General features: G+C 40.5%; 1 long non-coding RNA gene across 1 annotated transcript; it reads left to right on the top strand.

Moving 5' to 3' along the window:
- Positions 1-2804: 2804 nt before the first annotated feature.
- LOC142407812 (uncharacterized) lies at positions 2805-19255 on the top strand. Its single transcript, XR_012775064.1, has 3 exons — positions 2805-2848; positions 10340-10390; positions 19202-19255. It is a non-coding gene; the product is annotated as an uncharacterized LOC142407812 (long non-coding RNA).
- The last annotated feature ends 133 nt before the right edge of the window (positions 19256-19388 follow it).

The raw sequence follows: 19388 nt of genomic DNA on the forward strand, positions 1-19388 counted from the left end.
ATAAGAATATATACTGGTACTTACTGATATACTAACAAATGTATGCACTTGGTACAATTCTAGTTCAGTCTCCAGAAGGAGACTGTGAACAGATGTTTTGCGCTTTAAACTAACCCTGAAATATGGATATTTGCTACAGAAATTTGTTTTTGCCTAGTGTCCCTCCACTGTTTATTCTATATTCAAATGACTTGAATTCTGGCTCTGGGTCATAGATGCCTGCTCTTGTTTTTTTTATATATTACATGTAGGTCATTTCAGTCCTCCCACTAGGTTTTTTTTGTTGTTGTTGCTTTTTAGCCTTAAAAAGTTTGATTTTAGTCCTCACAGACTGGACAAATCATGTTAGAAACCAGTTCGTCTTCTGCGTCGTTTATAGCATTTTTTGCTAGCCAGCATAAACAAAGCCTCGGGCAATTTGCCATCCTATTCTAGACAGGATGTCTAACAAGTGTAGTAAGTGCAAGATCTTTTGTTTACATTGTGAACTGAGTTTGGGTTTTTTTGCTGCCCAGTTCTGTATTCTTTATTCTAAAAGTGTTTTCTTATCCTATGAGGAGAAAGCTACAACTCACAATGTGCGAATCTGCATTTTTAGATAAAAGAAGAGCCGGACATGTGCTAGCTGGAAGAAATGTGTTCCGATACTTGAATTATAGAAAAAGAATATGCTGAGAGAAGAAAGAAGTGGGACATGTATGTTGATATTTACCTTAGTTTATGTGTTGGGAAGAGCGTGCTTGGAAGAGCATGAGTAGCGATGTATTTTATCCCTTCCCGCAGACCGAGGCCTGGCATGCACTGGAAGGGAATCTCCTGGTAATTGTTATTAATTGCTGTGATGTAGCACGCCAGTGGCTCATGAAGTGATTCTGATGTCTCACTGAAACCAAATGTTTCAGATACAGAAATAAATACCATAAAACACGCTTTTCCCAATAAAGCTACAACCCTACCGATTAGCCGGTGCCCTAAGGTACGCTGAGGTCTAGCGATAATAAGACCTTCTGACTTAAACCTCCACGCTCATCCCTCTTCACACCACCCTTCTGTGACAAACCAGCTCTTCCAGCACTCAGATTCATTTCAATAGTTAAAAATTAGCTCCTCGCTCTCAAGAGCATTGAGGCCTGGCTGTTTGCAAGTGGTGGCTGCTAGATACGCACATTAATTTATTAATTTCAGGGAGATTTAAAAAAAAGGGGAGAAAGAAGAGAGCTTAGGACTGGAAAAGGAGCAAGAAGGCAGCTGCAGGAGCAGCTCCAGAGCCTGGAAGCAGAGTGAGCCACAGTGCTCTGTCGGGAGATCAAAACAAGTGGATCCACCCTCATAATCTTCCTCTTGCACAACCCCTGAGGTGGCTGTGCGGGGATGTGTTTCACCCTGAAAAGAGGTGAAAAGAGGACAGACGGCTGACTGACTTACACAACAGTCAGAGGAGATAGAAGTGAATTTTTAGACTCAGCCCCTGCAGCCAGTACACTTGAGTAAAATAACAAGTATAAAGGATGTAGTAAGCAAGTTGATTTTGTATCCGGGTGCAACATGTAATAATTACCAGGCCAGACTCCTGCCTTCTGGTGTTTTCAATGCTGAGGTGTAAAAATAAAACGTGTGAAATACAAAACAGGATTTCTGGATGGTGGGAGTGGGCAAGATTTTATAAGTGATGTTTGTTTAACTACTCCTACAGCAGATGTAATACAGATCATACCATCTCACTAAGTCACAGGAGTTCAAGAGTTGAAAATGGCCGTTTAGGACTTGTGTGTATAAATAAGTGTCAGAGAAGCTGGATAAATTCTTTTCTCTTGAAGCTGAAAAACCTTCTCAGACCCTACAAATGACAGAAATTTCATCTTGTTCACGAGAAAGCCTTTCCAGACGTCGGTGACTCGTAGTTTCAATGCCAGTCCTAAAAGCCTTCCAACACGAGGAGAATATGAAATGATGAAGCATCCTCTGCTGCACGTCTCTGAAGTACAGCACAACGCCGTCTTAGCACCAGAGTTTCAGGAATACAGGCACCGGTCTCGGTCACTAAACACCCCTGTTGCGGCAAGACAGGACTGTCCCTTCTCTCTGGAGTTTTATGGGGTTTTTTATCTTCAAGCACAGATAGCCAAGGGAGGAAGTAACTGACTGACTGATTCATTGCTGTGAATACTGAACAAAGGTCCCTTTAAAGAAATGTCTTTGAGAATAAACATAATTATCAGTTGTTAGCCTACTGTTGATTTACAGTAGAAAATCACTTAAACAGACATTCTTCCTCGAAAAGTCCTGTCTGCCGCTCTGCAGAGGCTCAGATGGGGCACTGTAGCTTTGCTTCATCATCACTTATATTGTGTAGTATTCCAGGAGAAGTACAGGGAAAGGGCCAGAAACCAATGGAGAAATTTAAAAAGTTAGGGATATAAAATCTCGGCCATTGATTATAGCAGGATTTCAACCCAGCTGTGCTAGAAATGTGCTCTATTACTTTGGACAAGCCGTTAAAACTGTTGGCACCTCACACCCTTATTTGATTTAGGCCAGAAGTTTCATGATTAGCTTAAGCCAATCTAAGACTGTACTGCTGCCAAAAGGACATTCTTCCTTCCTTCTTACATCAGACCAGGCACCCACATGACCATACAATAAACTGATCCAACCAAAAAACAGCCTGGGGGGAGGGGGGCGGGGGGGGGAGGAGGAGATATTAGTTTTTAATTGAGTCTGGAAGTTAAGCAAGCCCTGTGTGCCACCAGATGGTTGCTGGTGCTAACGAAATGGATGGACTGGGAAGAAACAGCTAGAGGGAGGGAGAGGTTAGACAACCGCCCTCAGCGGCAGTGAGATTCAGCGGGTGAGTCTCATTTTAAGTGGGTACCTCTACTTTAGCATGCAGCACGGCCCAAGAAGATTTGCTGTGTAGAGAGAAACAGGTTGTGCTGCCATCCCAACAGCTGTGCTGCGTGCATCAGAGGGGTCTGACTTTGGGTTACCTCTAGGCTTGCCCCTTGCAGGAGCTTGGTGTATTGGGTAGGCTCCTGGAGCACATCTTCCAGTTTAGTTGATAGAAAAGCTTATGTAGATGCTCCCAGTATGTACCTGGAGGTACCACTGGTACTAATATTTCCTGAGACCTCTAGGTGCTACCATAATACAAAAGTATTTAGAGTCCATTTAAGCTCTGTTTGGAGGTGAGAGGCAGGAACGTAGCAGACCCAGACCTGAGCGAGGAAAGAGGGAGCACAAAGATTTCATGTGGTTTTATCCCCACAGAAGACTGAATCGTTTCTGAGGTCCTGCTCTCAAGCAACGGAGGTGTGCCAAGGCGTGCTCAGGTCTCCCTGCAGTTCCCTTCGGTGATGATGCACTCGCTGCTTTTCCCGTTTGTGATCGTTATTCTACCAAGATACGGCTCTGCTGCTCTCGGCTCCCGGATGCTTCGCCAAGACAGTCTCTGGACCCTCACTCTAGTTGAAATGTGCCTTTTTGAGCAGAGTCCTTAATTTGCCCTTCGGGGGTGTTTTGTGCAGTTCGGTGCTTTTAGCGCTTTTTTCCCACGTATTTTTCACCGGTCACTCTGGCAGTAAAAGACAAGACAGCAGGGGGCACCAAATCTGCATAATTCTGTTAAAATGACAGCTTCCGGACCGTGCTCATAAAATCGAAGTTATTACGCATCCTCTCAGTTTACCACCTAGAATTTCTTTCCAGCACTGATATTTTCTAAGATAGCCCTTTGCTTCTCAGGAGCTACAGTGGTGAAAGTGAAGGTCGGATTTCCACAAATGTTGAAGTCTGAGCCAGTAGCAGACCTTTCTCCTGCCAGTTGCCATCCCGCTCCCTCCCCTGCTTGGTGCTGTAGGCTCCAGAGCTCATGCCCAGGAGGATGCTCTCTCTAACACTAAATTGGGGAAGGCGTTTGTCTTGGCAGAATTGGATTAACTGAAGGCTTTGCCTTTCAGTCCCACAGTGTGCTGGTATCAGCGTTGTGAAAAGATCTCGTGCGGAAATCAGTGTTGGACTTTCTAGAGAACTTAACCTCTCAATGGCCGTGCAAAATGTTTTCAAGCCTAGAATGAGTGATGTAGCTTAACTCTGCCTCTGTTCTTTCGCAGAAGCTGGAACTCAGCTTTCTTACAACTTACTTTTTAATAAAAAAATCCTCTGCAAAATAAAAATGAAACACAAAATATATTCTCTCATGGTTCTTTGAGTATTGGTTTAAATGTAGTCTGTGAGGTATGGATCTGATTCAAAAGCCTTCTTCATATGAGTAGTTCACACTCATGGAAGATCTGTGGGTACACTCAGAAAAGTAAAACCTATTATTTGTATATATGATACATATGTATTATTTGTATTTTGGAAGTGCTTCAGGATTGGATCCTCATTTGATAATATCAAAGACAAGTAACATTGCAGTTTGGCAGACACTTTGAGAAATCTATTAATTGGGAACAACTACTAGTGTATTTCTATTACAGCCAAGGACCGGGAAGATGAAAAAACACATTCAAACCTTGCTGAGATGTCCACCACATGATTTTTTCCTGCCCTGCATGCCCGGTCTTGTACTTATATTCTTCGAAATTTACAGTCACTTTCTTTGAAAAATCAGGCCATAGAGAGAGATAATGAGGCAGAAAAGATAGTCATGCGACTAAGATGAGAGCCGAGGACTGAGACATGACTGCTCATTCTGTGGCTTTTGGTAAGTTATTTTAGGGTCAGGTTCATGAAATCATTTAGTTACTTGAATGGTAAGTTCAGCTGGTTAGGTGCACACCTAACTAAGTATTGCTTCCAGGCTTAGTTATCTACTTTAAATGTAATCACTCATTGGATAAAATAGGCAAACAACATACCTGCTAGGCCTTCCAGAAGAGCATGTTCTTACAGGTAATTGCTATTGTTTCAGACAGCAGAAAAATAATGTCTTGTTGTCAGATGACCAGAACTCAGACGACAGCAGCTGCACATGTGCATATTAAAAGCTCAGTAACGTCCAACAACGCCTGCCATGCTCCGGGTTGAACTGATGGCACATGCTCAGCTGATCTGTGCATGTACAGTCGGTCCAATATATTTGGATTCAGTGATATTAGCAGATCTGAAATGTTAAAAGCAGGACCTATAAATCATGTATGCTTTTCTCCAAGGAGAGATCTCATCACTGGATTACTCTTCAAGATTGGTTTACCAAGTCTTACCACAGCATTTTCTCTCGGGGTTCATGAATCTTGTATTCTTGACTGTGCGGTTTCACAGATTCATTGACCTTACAGCGTTATTGTGAAGAGAAATACATAAATATTGGCAAGAGTACTGACACTGCTGTAATGGTGATTGCATAAATATCTAGTAAATAGACTCTACGTTCCCATTGATTTCTTTAGAGAAAGTTTACAGCCTGGAACTTTTAGCTTCATTTGTCCTACTGACAATAGCAGCCTAAAATAATGATTTAAACCCCATGTTTTACAGTCACCTGACAAGAAACGTGTGACTCTTGATAACAGATCTGGGTTGTTCCTTAATCAGCTGGAGGGTTGCTGTGTTTCTTCTGTCTCCATAGCTCTTAGCCTGGGAGCTTCAACCCTGTCAGCTTGAAGTTCAAGAAACTGAGGCCTTTCTCACCTGTGATCTCCTTCATTGATTTCTGTGGCGTGACTCCTAAATAACGTTAGCAAACCTGCAAAACAAACCGACTGCTCCCCATGCTCAGTAGGAGTGGATCACAGAATCACAGAGTCGCAGAATGGTTGAGGTTGGAAGGGATATCTGGAGGTCGTCTGATCCAACCCTCTGCTCAAGCAGGTTGCCCAGGACCATGTTCTTGAATATCTGCAGGGATGGAGACTCCACAACCTGCCTGGGCAACCTCTGCCAGTGCTCAGTCACCCTCACAGTGAAAAGCGTTTTGTGATGTTCAGGGGGAACCTCCCCTGTTTCAGTTTGTGCCCATTGCCTCTTGTCCTGTGTTCAGACACCTCTGAAAAGAGCCTGGCTCCATCTTCTTTGCACCCTCCCTTCAAGTATTTACATACATTGATATGATCCTCCTGAGCCTGCTCTTCTCTAGGTTCAATAGTCCCAGCTCTCTCAGCCTTTCCTCATCCGAGAGGTGCTCCAGTCCCTTAATCATCTTTGTGGCCCTTTCCTGGACTCTCTCCATTATGCCCATGTCTCTCTTGTACTGAGGAGCCCAGAACTGGACACAAAATTCAACTCATAGGATAACTGAACCTTTCCTTTTTTAATAATCCGAGACATTTCTTTCTTCCCCACATTTCCATTGTGGCCTGCCTTCTGGGGGCTAAGTCACTTGTCCTACATGGCTATAACAAACCTAATTTTCACAACCAGGTTGTTGTTTGCTGGTTTTTTTCCCTGGTATAAAAACTAGTGGTTGGTGGGTGTCGTTGGGTCAAAACTTCAAGCAGACGTGGACAAGAAATCTGAGGATTTCCTTAGGCATTTCTTCACCAGACAGCTCAGTACCTTGCACTGCTTATAGTGCTGAAAAGTCAATCCCTGTCCTAATTGGCTCCTATCCTAGTCATATTTCATCTTCTTCTGTCTTTCCCACACTTCTCCCACTTCTCCCTCCCAAGTCTATTCATGATATAATACCTAGCAGTCATAAAATAGCAGAATAAAAAATGACTGTAAGCAGAGCAAAGTTGGAGCCAGACTGCTCTGAACAGGGTGGCCATATCCAGGCTTTTGTTTCAGCCTTCATGTACATTGAGTAAGTCCTCAAAGATTTACAACTCTATCCATTCTCAATTACTCTTTGCTGTGAAAGTCTCCTATACCTGGAATGAAACCTAAAGATAAATAAGAGAAGTCACTCAATTGAGCTGATATTCTCAGTAAGCAAAAAAACAACATAGTTTGTGACCTCTGAAATACCAAACAGAGCAGCTCAATTATTTCTAAATGTGCTTGTGCAGTTCAGCTGCCTGCTATAATGTTAAATTTTAAGGCTGTGCTTTCCCCTGCTGTTCGTTTACTCCACTGCCTTTCCCTGCTCCTGCACAGCACTTACCAATTGCAGAGAAATTAGCATTTCTCCTTCTGCTTGTGCCAATAAAGTATGATCCTCCACACAAACTCACCTGAAAGGTTGTGGCTGGTAGTGGGGTTTAACATTCTCTCTGAAATGTAGCTACCTCATCCATCAGATATAATACCAGAAGAAGCAGTCTGAATAGTGGGGCTTAAAAATATCCAGGTTTTCTCTTTTTTGAGGGAGTAGGTAGACATTTTTAGAATGGATTTCAGATATTGTGCTTCCCTAAATCTCAAGAAACCTTTTGAAGAGGCTTGAATAAAAGGTAAGAGATCATGATTTGGACATGAAAATGATCAGATGATCAGGGCGCTGAAATACCTCTCCTATGAGGAAAGGCTGAGAGAGCTGGGGTTGTTCAGCCTGGAGAAGAGAAGGCTCCAGGGAGACCTTGTTGCAGCCTTTCAGTACTTAAAGGGGGCTTATAAGAAAGATGAAGAGTTTTTACCAAGGCCTGTAGTGACAGGACAAGGGGCAGTGGTTTTAAACTGAAAGAGCGTAGGTTTAGATTGGACATAAAGAAGATTTTTTATGATGAGGGTGGTGGGACACTGGACCAGGTTGCCCAGAGAAGTTGTGGATGCCCCATCATTGGAAGTGTTCAAGGCCGGGTTGGACGAGACTTTGAGCAACCTGGTCTAGTGGAAGGTGTCCCTGCCCATGGCAGGGGGGTTGGACTAGATGATCTTTAAAGGTCCCTTCCAATCCAAACCATTCTGTGATTCTATGATTTAGAATATGTGTTAGGTAGGGTAATGAGTCTCTGATTCATAATTTATAACCAATGTCTAGTTAACCATCCAGTCTTAGACCTTAGATGCAGTGTGCATCAAAGTCTGTGGGAATGTATCTTCTGTGTAAACAATTATTTTTCAAATCAAAAGTAAAGGGAGGGAATAGGACAAAGTAATTACATTACTTGGAGTTTTCTGGGTTAAACAGACTATGTCACATATAGACCCTGAATATCTTTCTGTTACACTTGCTGTCACAATTGGGCCTTAAAGAGATAACACTGAATGTAATTTTGGGGGTTGCAGAATTCTTAAACAGAAGCGATATAATGTGTTCTCCTCCTATTCCTGCTTTTATTTCGCAGATGCAGTCAGAGAGTTTTGTTTTTTCTAAGCACATTCTGGTTTGAAACCTACACAATAATCTGAATCTATTACAATATTATGTTCATATGCTCACCTCTTTTAACGGTTACTTCTTTCATTTGGGAAAAAATATTTGTTCTCCTATTGAGTATGAGAAACCTATATTCACTGAGAACTGAAAAATATTTGTAACCATTCGTAAAGCCATTTTGAAAACAGCTTTTCAAAAATTGCTTCATAGAAGTCTCCTGGCCTGCTGTTCAACCTGAGAATGATTCCCACTGTAATGTGGTCACTGCATATTTCATTGGTTAATGGTGCTGTGGCTTCTTTTGTTGGAGATTGTTACAGTGGAGTTTGTGTGAAACAGATGACAGAAGAGAAGGGAAGAGAAGAGTTCACTTGGAAAGAACCTACGATAATCATCTAGTCCAACTGCCTGACCACTTCAGGGCTGATCAAAAGTCAAAGCATGTTATTAAGGGCATTGTCCAGTTGCCTCTTACTGACAAGCAGTTCGGAGTGATGGCGTTTGTCTTCCCAAGTGACCATTACGTGTGATGGAGCCCTGCTTTCCTGGAGATGGCTGAACACCTGCCTGCCCATGGGAAGGAGTGAAGGAATTCCTTGCTTTGCTCTGCTTGCGTGTGGGGCTTTTGCTTTCCCTATTAAACTGTCTTTATCTCAACCCACGAGCTTTCTCACTTTTACTCTTTTGAGTCTCTCCCCCATCCCACCGGGGGGGAGTGAGCGAGCGGCTGTGGGGATTAGTTGCCAGCTGGGGTTAAACCATGACAATGGGGCATTGACCACCTTTCTAGGATAAGCCAATAGGTTTTCCTCTTACTCATTCAACTTAATTAAAACAAAACAGAGCATTCTCTTTCTGATTTAAAATATTTTAAAATTGTAGATAATAGGGTTGGAAGCCACACCAAAATGCCATTGAGTTAACTACCTGACAAAAAGCCAGATCAAATATTTCTTGACATAGGTTTGTGTAAACTGCTCGTAAAATATTCCAGTTCATGGATGTTGTGGTTTAGCCCCAGCTGGCAACCAAGCACCACGCAGCCGCTCGCTCACTCGCCCCCAGTGGGATGGGGGAGAGAGTCGGAAGAGTAAAAGTGAGAACACTCATGGGTTGAGATAAAGACAGTTTAATAGGGAAAGCAAAAGCCGCGCACGCAAGCAAAGCAAAACAAAGAATGCATTCACTCCTTCCCATGGGCAGGCAGGTGTTCAGCCATCTCCAGGTGTCCTGGTTTCAGCTGAGATAGAGTTAATTTTCTTTATAGTGGCTGGTATGGGGCTATGTTTTGGATTTGTGCTGAAAACAGCATTGATAATACAGAGATGTTTTAGTTGTTGCTGCACCAGTCAAGGACTTTTCAGCTCCCCATGCTCTGCCAGGTGCAGAAGGAGCTGGGAGGGGGCACAGCCAGGACCGTTGATCCAAACTGACCAAAGGGCTATTCCATACCATATGACGTCATGCTCAGTATATAAAGCCGGGGAAGAAGAAGGAAGGGGGGGACATTTGGAGTGATGGTGTTTCCCAAGTAACCATTACGTGTGATGGAGCCCTGCTTTCCTGGTGTAGTGGTTTAACCCCAGCCAGCAGCTGGGGTTATAAACTTTTTTTTTTTAAATTTAACACCATTACAGTTTATTCTATCTCTAGTGGGCAAAGAATATTATATTCTGTTTCCACACTCACTACCCCTTTACATATTTGAAGACTGTTTTCATGCAGGTCTTCAGAGTTTTCTTTAGGTGAAATGAGCTCAATTCTTTCTGCCTTATCTGAGAGGCCACGTGTTTTACATCTATAATATCTCCTGAATTATCTCCAACTGATGCACATAGTTTTCACAAGTATAACGTCCCAAAATGTCATTCCTTCGTATCTGCAGTGCTACATTTTTGCTTATATATCCCAGCACAATGTTTTCTGTTTTCATGCCAGATTGATACTATTGACTCATGTTCGGTTTGTGATAAAACATGCAGCTGTTTTTCTAAGGATTGCTGTCTGATTGTTCCCACTCTTAATAGTGTGTATTTAATTATTCTTACCTAAATGCGGTACTGCTCATTTTTGTTTGATGAGTTGCGTATACTTTTCGCATTGATTCCTTAACTTGTTGTGATGATTCTCAATTTGCAGCCTACCCTTTCACAGGCAGTTAAGGGATCCTCTGCAGCTGACGGCTGAATGGTATGTAATAATCCTCTCTACTGTGTTATCCAAAATATTAATGGAAGTTTTGACTAGTGCTAGACCTGAGGTAGGATCCTACACAATCCCATGTGCAAAATCCTTCCACTTTGACAGAGAATCATGAATAGCAAAACCAGCTGCATTTTCTCAACACGATATTAGTAGTCCTGTAAAAATGTCAACCAAAGCATGCTTCCTTAACCCACATTTGAAAGTGTCATGTGAAACAGTGTCAAAATGTAAGAGTTAGGATATATGGCTCTAATTGCTCCGTTCCTTGTCCCGAGGCCTGTTACTTTGTTATAGAAAGAATTTTGTTTCACTTGGTACAATGTTACCTTGATTAATCATGGGTCCTTGCTATTTTTTTCTTGCTCTTTTCTAGGTACTTGTTTAATTTAACAGAAAACTTATGGAATAAATAATTAAACATGCCAAAATGTTTATCATTCCCTGGCTATTCCCTTTCCTCTTTCTGAAGATGGTGTTTATCTTTACTAGTCTTCTGGAACCTCATCTGCCTTTCAGGATTTCTCAAATACATAGTTGGTCTGAGATTATAGCAACTTTTAAAATATAAACCACACTGGAAATGTGTGCCAGTCTCCTTAGGTAAACTGGCTTTCCTGCAGGGGCATTTCCTGCATATCTCAGACTGTCTCATAATGTTCTGTAGTATTTAATAAATGCTTTTCCTGCTGTCAAAGATAGTAAAATATTAGTTGTTATTGTGAAAAAGCACATTTTCACAATACATAAAGATACCGCAAAACTCGCATATTGAAGCAGAATCTCATTTAAGAAGTTTTATAGACAGAAGGGTGAATATCTGCTGTTAGCCCCTCTGAATTTGACAGATATTCAGATACGAAGTCATGTGGTGACCTACTTTCACGATATAACATGGCAGTAAATGCAGATGCCTCAGATTTGGGGCACAATATTGTGGGGTTTGGAATTCACATCTGATGTTCAGGGACAGAAGACACTAAATAAGTTAACAAAAGAGACTGCATAAAATGAGTTTATACGACTATGGTTGGTGCGGCTTTGGACCAAAATGCAGTCAGACGATTGCTCTTAGTTTATCTGGAGACTCCCTCCAGTTTGATTTCACACCTTGCCTAGGAATTCAAACAATCTGAACACATCTTTGCCTTGCAGCATAGTTAAATTAATGTTTCTATGTCTCGAGTTTCTAAGCTGAAAGTTGTCTTCTTAAAGAAGACCCTGGCTGTGTAGTGGAAAAAATGGAAGATGTCATGCAGTATTCATGTGCTTTTGTAGCTAACAGAGGCAACATTTTTATTTTTGCTTCTTACAAGTCAACAAGTTGATTTCATTCATTTTAACTTGCTCCTTCTGGTTTCTAAGAAATGAAAATGAGAATATGTTGCTAAACATGTAAGTATATATAGTCGATTTGAAGCAACTCTCAGCCCTCTGTGCTTTTTGCAGAACACTTAAATTACATCTTAAGAAAACATAGTATGACCCTTCAGACAGATGGTCAGTGTTTTATGAGCATATGTTTATTAAGTTCAAAGAAAGTCCCACACTTGTTAACAAAGAATATTGATAAATACAATCAAAGGATTGGAAACTACATGATGTGTTTGGGTTTAATTCAGACCTGGCAGCTCTGCAGGATGAAATAATCCATGTAGGATGATTTTGGAATGGGTAAAGGCATAGACGCTCCCCAGCGCAGTTTCTGGATGTTAGCGTGGAGGTACCATTTGTTGGAGCAGAAGAGTAATTAAGTCTTTGTTCCTCTTCACTTGCACCGAGATGATTAGCAGGGGAATTTCGTTGTGCTTGGTACACTTCCAAATTTTGCAAGGCAGACACTTTTCTGATAAGAATTGGATTTCTTATTTCAGACCGTCCAGTGAACAACCATCAGAGGACAATTTCCCTCAGCTGCTGTGTCAGGCTCAGTGCCGTGTGTGCACACCTTGCCACGCTCAGCTACCCTAGTTGCTCAGATGAGTAGTTAGTCGTTAGGCACATCAAGCTGTTTACAAAACTTTTTGTAAACTTTTTGTAAACTTTTTGTAAACTTTTTGTAAGTACTTACAGTACTTACAATACAAACAGCTACTCAAGCTTGTTTGCAATACTTTTACCTTCTTCCTTGGGATGCATTAGAAACAGTCCGTCTTCTTCAAGGTGAACATGAAGTCAGTAATGCTGTTTGTGGACATGGATCATCTTAATTCATTTTCCCAGTGACTTTTGCCACTTTTGTGATAGACTGTTTTTCTTTCTGGGCATCTATTAGCCTGCTAGGCAGCTCCAAGCCACCTCCCCTATTTATGGGCATTTTAACAGAAGGAAATTAATAGGAATCCACATTGGGTGTGAATTTACAGTTCACTAATTCACACTATTCTTGCTGGAGACACTTCAGTGCTAAAGGCAGAATAGCTTATGGTACTGCAAAGCAAGATTACTTTCTCCTAGCAAGACAAAGTGGCCTTAGTGGGAATTAGGGCAGCTAAGCTGCAGCATTTGGAAATTTACACCCTAATTATCACAAATTGACTTCTCCATCTGGGTCAGAACAAATATATGAAGAATACTCAGGGGGTTGTCCAGTGTTTTACCTTTTCCTCCAGTACGATCTCCACTGAGATTTGTCTGGTTATATTCAGATTGTCACAGTGGAAAACTCTTCCACAGTTCAAATCAGCAAAAATGCTTTCTAATTTTCAGTTATCTGGATGTTCAAAGTATCTCTCAGAAGGTAGTATACATATATACTTGTCAGCGATGACAGTAACTGATAGATCATTAATATGAGTTATAAATGCCAGTACTGCTAAGATGTCATATTTGCTTCCATTTCAAGCCTGAGTCTGGCAACTTGATTAGCTTTGCTTAACTGAATAGTTTTGCTGATGTTAGTTGTTTCAATAGATACAGAATTATTGCCACTAAAATGGATGCTTCAGAAGCCAAAATACACACACACCCCCCGCAAAATACTTGCTGAAAAATATTTTTCTTTTACATAACCATGTCCACAAAGGAAACCTCCCTGGAGTCAGTTTGACTTTGAGAGTTGCTTAAATTGCAATCCAAAGTAAACTCTTACAATACCTGTTAGGGAAAAAAAAGTTTGTTCCTATTAAGTGCTGTTTCACATCAGTTTATAGATCAACAATTTATGTAACCCAGTCAGCAAGAAACACGTGTATAGCATCTGCCCCTCTGAATCAATGAGCTGGCTGATGTCAAGGCAATTACGTTAACGTAAGGCTGTTGCAGGTTCAAGGAGAAGAGAGCTTAGTTTCTCCATAGGAGAACTAAATGCCTTGAACTGAGAAACAGATTTTTTGTGAGTGCGTGTGTGTGTGCGCAGTACTTGTGAGTCATGATAGTTTCTTAAAGGCTGTTTAATGTGCTGAAGTTGACATGAGTCATTGTTCTCTTCCCAGGTAATGACTAGTTAAGATCACATTTAGCTCTTCCATTTCTCCAGTAATCTCTGAGACTTGTATTTCATTGATCTTCCAGTGAACAACTGCTTCAGAGCTCTGAGTGACAAGTAAAGTCTTTAAGAAATAACACAAGAGAGCTCCATTTGGAGAGCATGGATGACTAGAGCTGGTACCTGTTACTGCTCAGCCACTTTTGTCTCAGAAATAAAAGTGACAATTGGTTTAACAAAAGAAAGCATACCTCGTCCTTACTGATTAACGTCACCAGTCATGAAGTAGGTACAAAACATATAGGACTTGGAAAAAGGAAACTCTGAATGACATCAATTTTATATTAACTCCCAAAAAATAAGCCCAAAAAGGGCATAATTTTTATTTACTACATCACAATCACTGTTTCTCCTAGCTATTCCTAGAGTTAAATTGAGTATTTTAGATGGTATTCTGAATATTTACTTAAGATCTAGACCCAAACTTTCATTATCTGACTCTTGTGGTCTAGGCAAGTTTATTTAGACTTTTCAAGATAACAGAAAGAAAAAGACAGAACCCAAATTGAGATTATATATTTGCGGTATAAAGTGGGCTAGAAGCTCCAACCAGGATGTCAAATCTTTCCTGTTCTCTTCTTCATAAGAGACGAGTAAATCGCAGAGAATCACCTTGTCTTTCTGGTTCTGCTTCAGACTGGAAATATTTTATATGATCTTAAAAACAGGATGGCTAATGTATTAAAGGTTTATATTTAGAATAGGAATGATCTTTCAGCACAGCAGTCTCATGAGACTTCTTGCTAAACATGTTCCCACTCCTCCATTGCCACCTCCAACCTTTTCTTCTGGTATTTTTCCAATTTATAATACGAATTCTTCAGTTCTTGTTGTCAAATGCGAAAATAGTTTTTATAAGAGACTTTAGCTGAACTGACTAGAAATTCTAAGTGATACAGAGTGCTACAATCATTAGTTTAACTCCTACAGTTAAAAAAATCCCTATTTAGGGGTTTTGAGTTTTCTCTCTGGTGTGACATGAGAAATATATTTCAAAGTTACAAAAGCTTAGGGGATCAGTTTGGACAATCTTTAATTGAATTCAGCATTTGGTAAAGACTTCTGTTATTGATATGTTAACAATACAACTCGTCTTTTGGGCGATTGATTTTTTTTTCCTTTAAAAATCAGTAAAAAAAAGATAAGTAAAACCTGATAGTAATTTAGCAGAGGCAGAGGACAAGGAGGCAGGGTTATAAAGGATCCTGAGCTGATGGCAACTAGTCCATTTGTACTGTCACTGCAGTGCATGCTGCTGTACATCTGCATAGCCTCCCCTTTCTTTCACATCACAGATGTACCCACCTCTCATAAAACTGCATCGAAAGTGAAAATACTTTTTCTGAATAAATAAATCCATAATTTAATGTTTATGTATTCATTAGTCAATGCTGTTATTTGTGCAGAGCATATTGTAACCATTTATGTGTGCACGTTCAAAATGACTAACACCATTAATTCCATTAGAACACATATGTTGGTTTGGTGAAATACTGATTTTTTTCTAAACTGTAGCAAAGACACCAGGCCTTGGTTTATTGCACCAGATTGTTTTTTTTCTGGACAGCAGGGATGAGCATTCAGTAGCAGTCTCAGTATAAAGAGATAAAGCAGAAGAGCATTTGGTTTAATATGATAGAATTTAATCTTTCTCTGAGAAGGAGAGCTGTTGAAGAGCATCACATATTTGACTTTGTTCCGGCTTCTCTGTTGAGAATGATGGAGCCGTGAGGTGTGATCTGATACAGTCTGCAATGAGTGGGAGCAACCAGCAGGGCTTGTACATTAGCAGAATATTTCAGGCTCTGGGTGGGAAAAAATGAAACACCATTAAAATCAGAGGAATTTAGCCCAGAATGTTATTTCAGCGTTTGGACAAATGCATATCTTATGCAAATTGTCTTATTAGCATAGCTAGCTCTGCAAGATTTTTAGTGACTGATGAAGGATTTCTCATAGGTTACTTATTCAGAAAATTTGCCATTCCATTTTCATTCCTTTGATGGAATTCAGTTATTCAGAATTGATAAAGTTGGAGCCCACTGTCTCCCCAGCACAGACCCAAATTAACTTCCTTCTTAGCAGGATTAACCAATGTTAGCAAGAATTACTTGTGTAAAGTTTCCATGTATTGATTAGAAGCAAATCAGCTAATGTCAACGGCAATTAAGACTGTTTCATATATTCCATGTTGAGATCTTACTTTCTATTCCCTGCATGGGCTCCCATTTTTATGTTGGGCTTCCTCTCCAGGCTAAAGTTCTTGAACAGTTCAGAAAAATATTCATAGAAAAAAAACTAGACATGTTATTTTGCCAATGCTGAAAACCTTATGAGTAATTTATGGGAGGCTCCTGGCTTGTCTATGTATTGGAAGGACTCCACATCTGGAAGGAGGTAACTTTTGTAACATGCATATGACTTCTGCTGTGGCCAAAAGTAATTATTGTCTTTGGCTAATTTTAATCCTTCTGAAAATTTCACACATAGTTACTAGAAATCTGTTGGAATTAAGCAAATTCTTTCTCCATTCTATTTCACTAGTTATGCTTTAAAGCAAGACCGCCCCTGCAATTGCTATTTCCAATTGCTTTTGGTACTCTGTCCTGGAACCAAGAGCAGAGATCCTGTCTTTCTGGAGTGCTTAGTATCCTGTCAGGTGGTTCATCACTGGTGAGAAAGCACCAGTGATGAAGTCTTAATGAACTCCCAGGAGACAAAAGCTGAATTTGGAGGAGGTGAGGAAGTGGGAGGCAGTGGATAGACCAGGCTGAGACTATGAACTAGCAAGAAGATAAGGGAAAGACAGGCTAGTGGGCAAGAACTGTGCGGTAGAGGTGTGAGGAGGCTGGAGAAATAGGGCAGAAAAGCATAGCTTAGGAGTTAAGAGGTGCAGTGAGATCTATGCTCACAGTATTGCTCCACTAACCCTGCAGATAATGGAAAAAGTCCCAGATTCCCTGTTCTCAAACACTCTTCTATTTGCTAGCAAATTAGCAGTGGCACGAACAGTCAAAATGTTTATCATGCCTCTGTAGTGCTGGTTATCAAAGCATGGGACAGAACAGTTACTGAGATCAGTTAGTTTAGGTGAGTGATCGAAGTTGCAGATCTGAAGCCCCAGTTTTGCCAGTGGCCCTTGCAGGCATGAGTGTGATAGTGTATAATTCTGGTATTGGCTGGCAAGGGAATAGTAGAAGCAAACAGCATAGTGTTGTGCTCTGAACTGTCTTATTTTGCCTTTTAGGAACATTTCTGTATTGTATATTAATCTGTGCTTTTTAAAGTGGATTTCAAACATGGAGATCATAGCCTGACAGGAACCTTATGAAATTCAACAAGGATAAATGTAAAGCCCTGTACTAGGGAAGGAATAAGACCTGGCAATGATACAGGCTGGGAACTGACAAGTCTGCTGAAGATGACCTGAGACAGGCAGTGGAACAGGTTGCCCAGAGAGGTTGGAACATCTCTGTCCTTGGAGGTTTTCAAGACTTGACCAGATGAAGCCCTGGGCAACCTGGTCTGACCTTGCATTTGGCCCTGCTTTGAGCAGGAGGTTGGACTAGAGACTTCCTGAGGTCCCTTCCAACATAAACTTTCCTATGATCCTATGATAATGTAGTTAAAACGTATTCAGTTGGTTCCTACAAAAGAAAGTGGGAACAGTATTCTTGCTAACAGCTGGTGAAATAGCATATTTATTCACCTGGCAGTAAAATGAGATTATTGTCATGGGTTTGTGAACTACCATATTCTCGGTGTCTGAAAAGAAGAGTTCATTAACAAAATGTCACTTGCCTTTATTATTGCAAAGGTAACCTTTCGAAAATGAACTGACCGTGAAGTGATACAGTCATTTCATCTGGAATCTGCAGCTAATCTGAAATAGTAATGAATAAGAGTATGAAATGCTTCTATTAATCTCTATGGGATATTAGCAGTAAAGCCCAATGATGGCAATTTGTATATAAGCATTGTTAATTATTTAGTATTACTTAAAGTTCACAAAAGAGTCCATTGTATTATTAAAATATACTCAATCTAATGAATGAAAATTCTCTAATATGATTAATATAATGGCTTTTACTCTAACAGGCACTTAGTAATATATTACACTTAAAACTGTATATGGTAACAATAATATATGACTCTTAAAACTATGAACCACCTTGGCTGAGGGTATAAAACCTTGTTGGTGGATTTACGGTGACTTTAGCTTCTCACTTCAGGGACTACTGGTCTTATAAAGACTTGTCCTTTAGGTTTATACAGTTGTACTTATTTGGGAGTTGAAAGGACTCGTTAGCAGTCCCTTCTCATCTCTGATGACGTTCTATAAATTAGCCACTGGAAATTTCTTTCAGTACTTTCATATTCTTTCATTATCTAGCACAAAAGGTAATTTCATATAAAATCACGTGCTCCGACACCTGCTAACATAAGGACATCCTGAACTCATTGAGCTACTGCATCTATTTTCACAACGTCTATAGGAACATTGGATGTCATTTGGTTTTGAGGGCCGTCTGTTGCTCACCAGATGTACTCCTTTGTTATTGTTTATCTAGTGACTGAATTTTTCTGGTCCCTTCATAGAGGTCCTCACAAAGTAAAAAGTCATCCTTCAGTAAAAAAACCTAAATCCTCTCCACTTGTGCTTTGACCTATGGTAATATTTGCAGACTGATAGCTTTGAAAATCAGCGTCTCAGTACTGGTTGTACAAAAGCAGCACCACCATCACCTCTTGTGATGACTCTATATGAAATTGGGATCAGATTGTATTGCAAGGAAAGGCTTGCTTGTTTCTTTAACTCCCTCAGGAACCTGCTGTCATATTTGCCAATAAATATGCATGGTGAAGACAAATACTTTCTGTTTACAAACAACAAATTCAAAACACAAAATATGCTTCAGTGGTAACTGTAGCCTTCCTAAATTTAATCTGCTCAAGTAAAGCGAGGACCCTTACAGTCTTTTGTAAAAACCATTTATCCAAAGGTTTTACAAACACACCGTCATGATCTGTTTGTATGTATTGTGGGATAATAGCCTAGAAAATCAGTTCATGTAAAAACTTGTGCTAGGAAGTATTGTTAAGCTTGAAGTACCCTGTGTGACCCATCAGCAAATACATTTAAAAGAAATAGCCTCTGGTTGAAGATGAGAAGAGAGAATACAAACCATTTTTTTTATCAAACTGAACATGAACTTACTTTCCATTTCTTACTGACATGCTACTTGGTCTGAAATTCATCTCCACGCTTCAGTGTTCTGAATAATTTTTGCTACTGCATTCCTGGGTTACAGGTGTGTGCCGCAGGGCGAGAAAAGCAGTCCCTTCTGGGAATGGCCTGGGAATACACGACCTGGAGGAAGTGTGAGCATTTGTGAAATTTTGAAGACAGCAGAATGAAAGATGAGGTGCTAAGTCTGAGACTGTGGCTGCTAAAACGAGCTGCTGAACACCAGAGAGCAAGGATTACTGCATTTGCTA

This window comes from Mycteria americana, chromosome 3 (assembly GCF_035582795.1).
Source record: "Mycteria americana isolate JAX WOST 10 ecotype Jacksonville Zoo and Gardens chromosome 3, USCA_MyAme_1.0, whole genome shotgun sequence".
In the NCBI taxonomy this organism is placed as follows: domain Eukaryota; kingdom Metazoa; phylum Chordata; class Aves; order Ciconiiformes; family Ciconiidae; genus Mycteria; species Mycteria americana.